Source organism: Schistocerca cancellata, unplaced genomic scaffold, assembly GCF_023864275.1.
Source record: "Schistocerca cancellata isolate TAMUIC-IGC-003103 unplaced genomic scaffold, iqSchCanc2.1 HiC_scaffold_878, whole genome shotgun sequence".
NCBI lineage: Eukaryota > Metazoa > Arthropoda > Insecta > Orthoptera > Acrididae > Schistocerca > Schistocerca cancellata.
This window is the reverse complement of record NW_026046888.1, coordinates 87,501-92,500: the sequence shown is the minus strand read 5'-3', so window position 1 is coordinate 92,500 and position 5,000 is coordinate 87,501. Positions and strand designations below refer to the sequence as shown.

Here is a 5,000-nt window from a genome sequence, read left to right as displayed (position 1 = left end):
GAATGCCCCCGCCTGTCCCTATTAATCATTACCTCGGGTTCCGAAAACCAACAAAATAGAACCGAGGTCCTATTCCATTATTCCATGCACACAGTATTCAGGCGGGCTTGCCTGCTTTAAGCACTCTAATTTGTTCAAAGTAAACGTGCCGGCCCACCCAGACACTCAATAAAGAGCACCTTGGTAGGATTTCAACGGGGTCCGCCTCGGGACGCACGAACACGCACGAGGCGGTCGCACGCCTTCGGCTCGCCCCACCGGCAGGACGTCCCACGATACATGCCAGTTAAACACCGACGGGCGGTGAACCAACAGCGTGGGACACAAATCCAACTACGAGCTTTTTAACCGCAACAACTTTAATATACGCTATTGGAGCTGGAATTACCGCGGCTGCTGGCACCAGACTTGCCCTCCAATAGATACTCGTTAAAGGATTTAAAGTGTACTCATTCCGATTACGGGGCCTCGGATGAGTCCCGTATCGTTATTTTTCGTCACTACCTCCCCGTGCCGGGAGTGGGTAATTTGCGCGCCTGCTGCCTTCCTTGGATGTGGTAGCCGTTTCTCAGGCTCCCTCTCCGGAATCGAACCCTGATTCCCCGTTACCCGTTACAACCATGGTAGGCGCAGAACCTACCATCGACAGTTGATAAGGCAGACATTTGAAAGATGCGTCGCCGGTACGAGGACCGTGCGATCAGCCCAAAGTTATTCAGAGTCACCAAGGCAAACGGACCGGACGAGCCGACCGATTGGTTTTGATCTAATAAAAGCGTCCCTTCCATCTCTGGTCGGGACTCTGTTTGCATGTATTAGCTCTAGAATTACCACAGTTATCCAAGTAACGTGGGTACGATCTAAGGAACCATAACTGATTTAATGAGCCATTCGCGGTTTCACCTTAATGCGGCTTGTACTGAGACATGCATGGCTTAATCTTTGAGACAAGCATATGACTACTGGCAGGATCAACCAGGGAGCTGCGTCAACTAGAGCTGAGCAGCCGGCCGCCCGGGAGTGTGTCCCAGGGGCCCGCGCGAACACGCAAGCGTCCGCTCAATTATTCTGCAAACAGGAGGAGGCTGAGCTCCCCTGCACAATACACCTCGAAACCCTCTCAGGTCCCGGCGGCGCGCAGCGCCGTCCTAAGTACTTGGTCGGGTTCGAGAGAGGCGCAATCGCCCGGAGTTAGGCGAGTAGACGCTTTAGGTGCGACCACCCGTGCTCCCAACTGAGCTTGCCGCTGCCGACAGAGGCCCGGGAGCGTGCTGTCGTGGCATTGCCGGCGGGAGACAACACGCGCCACCTACGGTGACCGGCAGCTCCAACGCCAGCGCCACAGAAGGGCAAAGGCCCCACGTGGGTGCCGAAGCGAACTCTCCCAGCACAGCGCACGTGCCAACACGTCTGCACAACTGCGATACAAACCACCAGCGAGAACCGCTGGGGCGACCGAGCAGCAGACGGCGTCGCGGCGCCGAGTGCCGGGCGGCGGCGCATCCTCAACGCACACAGTCCTCAATCGGACCAGCACACTGCAGATGTCCACCGCGCTTCGCACCGGGCCGGCGAGGACCCACTTTGGCTGCACGGCGCCGCGCGCAGGGTGCCCCGGCGCGCAGCTGCGCCGCCTGCCGCGTCCGTCGGCCGGCGCGCCTGCCACTGGGCGCCCCCACCAGCCGGCTGTAGCGCGTGCGCCCACGCACCGCGCGGCCAGCACGCCGGGCGGCCCCCCCTCACCGGCCGGGGACAGTCCCACCCACCCACAGCCGCGTATCGCTTCACACCCAGATTCACATTCACGTTCGTTGGTATGGTGGGGACCGCTTCGTAGCTGTACCGATCGTTGCCCTCACAGATGTACCTCCAGCAAGGACAACCGCACCACAACGGGTTACCAGTTGTTCATTTGCGTAACGTCACCAGTAAACGTACACGTCCATCCCCGTTTGCAAAGTCAACTATTATTGCATGCCTGCCTGTCAGGTGTCAAGACACACTACATCCGCTCACATCCACGCAACAAAATGTGCCCGACTAGAGGGCACGTGGAAGGTGCCCCCGTACGTATGCGATGTCCATTGCGCGACCAACTGTCAACCGGCCTCTGTAGCATGTCGCAGATGTGGAACGCGGGGCACCGTGCTATCACATTGTGTGAGAAGAGACTACTACGTCTGCATACACGCGCCACTACATGAACAGACGGCTCATGCTGATCGCCATCCACTGCGTCCATTACTCCCACACGTCTCTATGGCGTACCACACTGCAATGCAGCTGTTATGGGGAGATGACACGTAGCTGTGTACACAACATTCTGAGCGGGTTGCGGTTGGACAATACATTAATGTAACGTGTCATATGCCAATTACAGAGCAGGGTAAGGCACAACTTGGGTTAGGTTAAGGCACAACTTGGGTTAGGTTAAGGCACAACTTGGGTTAGGTTAAGGCACAACTTGGGTTAGGTTAAGGCACAACTTGGGTTAGGTTAAGGCACAACTTGGGTTAGGTTAAGGCACAACTTGGGTTAGGTTAAGGCACAACTTGGGTTAGGTTAAGGCACAACTTGGGTTAGGTTAAGGCACAACTTGGGTTAGGTTAAGGCACAACTTGGGTTAGGTTAAGGCACAACTTGGGTTAGGTTAAGGCACAACTTGGGTTAGGTTAAGGCACAACTTGGGTTAGGTTAAGGCACAACTTGGGTTAGGTTAAGGCACAACGTGGGTTAGGTTAAGGCACAACGTGGGTTAGGTTAAGGCACAACGTGGGTTAGGTTAAGGCACAATGTGGGTTAGGTTAAGGCACAATGTGGGTTAGGTTAAGGCACAATGTGGGGGTAGATTGCGGTACAAATTGCATTACATTGCGGTGCAAATTGCATTACATTGCGGTGCAAATTGAGTTACATTGCGGTGCAAATTGAGTTACATTGCGGTGCAAATTGAGTTACATTGCGGTGCAAATTGAGTTACATTGCGGTGCAAATTGAGTTACATTGCGGTGCAAATTGAGTTACATTGCGGTGCAAATTGAGTTACATTGCGGTGCAAATTGAGTTACATTGCGGTGCAAATTGAGTTACATTGCGGTGCAAATTGAGTTACATTGCGGTGCAAATTGAGTTACATTGCGGTGCAAATTGAGTTACATTGCGGTGCAAATTGCGTTACATTGCGGTGCAAATTGCGTTACATTGCGGTGCAAATTGCGTTACATTGCGGTGCAAATTGCGTTACATTGCGGTGCAAATTGCGTTACATTGCGGTGCAAATTGCGTTACATTGCGGTGCAAATTGCGTTACATTGCGGTGCAAATTGCGTTACATTGCGGTGCAAATTGCGTTACATTGCGGTGCAAATTGAGGTAGGTTAAGGTGCAACACAGGTTAGGTTAAGGTGCAACATAGGTTAGGTTAAGGTGCAAGATGGGTTAGGTTAAGGTGCAAGATGGGTTAGGTTAAGGTGCAAGATGGGTTAGGTTAAGGTGCAAGATGGGTTAGGTTAAGGTGCAAGATGGGTTAGGTTAAGGTGACATAGGTTAGGTTAAGGTGACATAGGTTAGGTTAAGGTGACATAGGTTAGGTTAAGGTGACATAGGTTAGGTTAAGGTGACATAGGTTAGGTTAAGGTGACATAGGTTAGGTTAAGGTGACATAGGTTAGGTTAAGGTGACATAGGTTAGGTTAAGGTACAAACTGGGTTGTGTTATGGTACACATTGCGTTGTAGTACAGTACACGTTAGGTTTGGGTACGGTACACAATGTGGTATGGGATGGCGTGTTGTGGGGGGGAGGGGGGGGGGGAGGTTCGTTGATATCGACCGTAGGACGTGGATGCCCGAGGCAGCGTCAGTGTGTCAAAGGAGTTATGTCACGTCGGGATGCGCTTTTCGCCAGTGAGAGGGGGCGAGCCGTGTCTGTGGTTGCGGCAGACCTGTGTGTTTCATTCCTGCCAGTGTGTTTGTGCTGTAAGACGAGGCAGTGTGGTGGTGATGGGTGCACCCCTGTGTAGGACATGTGTGGGTGTTGGTGGCTTCTCTGAGCAATTGTGGTTGTCGGACGAGTGGGGTATTCTGTTTTATGATTGGACCTCCCGGTCTGGTTATCATAGCGTAGTTGGTGTACTGTGGCGGATAGGATGCACCGGACGTTGGTCCATGCTGGTGCTTAGTAGTTGTATCTGTGTCTGTTACAGGCAGAGAGTAGTGTGTGATAGAGTGTGTGGCTGACGTGTGGTTCATTTTGTGTGTACGGACGTTCAGCATGTATAGGGGCATTTGCGTATATAATCTATCATAATCTATCTATGTGGGCCTGCATAGTTTACTGAGCAGTGCTGTGAGGTGACTGAACTACGAGTGACGTACTGATTTACAGCGGAATGATTGCCTTGTACCAAAGATGGAGTATCGGCTCTACGACAGCGTTGGCACCGCAGGAAATGGTCTCGTAAAACGGCCCTCCCACCGTCATCGTTGTGAGGGGTAGGGACCGCCTATATTCTGAGAGGAACCCTGTTTGCCACTGGGCGTGGGGTCTCGCATCCTGCGGTTCAGTGCCCCCAGGGAAGCGCGCGGAGGTGGTGCTGCTGCTGCTGCTGCTGTAGCAAGCGAGCTACTTACAGCATGTATAGGGACAGCGGGAATATGGCATATTCGATATAACTCTTCATGAAACGCAAGATATAGGGGCGGATTGCACGTTACGAGTGCGGGAAGAGTCCGCCGTTCATCCGCTGGAGTTGCGATTTGGGCGGTTGGGGTGGGGCACGTGCGGGTGCGGGTGGAGCGATTGTCGGTCGACGACTTCGTGCGACGCAGGCACAGGCGTTGGGGCTCCTGTGGTGGGCAGATGATGCAGGGTTTGTGGGTGGCGTCGGAAAATGGGCACTGTGGGACCTAGCGATGTCGTAGTCGGCGTGGCGTCTCATAGATGGCGGTATCATCGGTGCAGCAGGTCATGTTGCGGGGGACCTGCAGGTGGCGGTATTTT

General features: G+C 53.4%; 1 non-coding gene across 1 annotated transcript in view; it reads right to left on the bottom strand.

The window, feature by feature from the left end:
- LOC126148072 (small subunit ribosomal RNA) overlaps positions 1–982 on the bottom strand; it is a 1,909-nt gene extending 927 nt beyond the window's left edge. Inside the window, exon 1 of the ribosomal RNA XR_007530389.1 lies at positions 1–982. This exon is cut by the window's left edge and continues 927 nt beyond it. This is a non-coding gene — a ribosomal RNA (small subunit ribosomal RNA).
- Between the last annotated feature and the right edge of the window lie 4,018 nt (positions 983–5,000).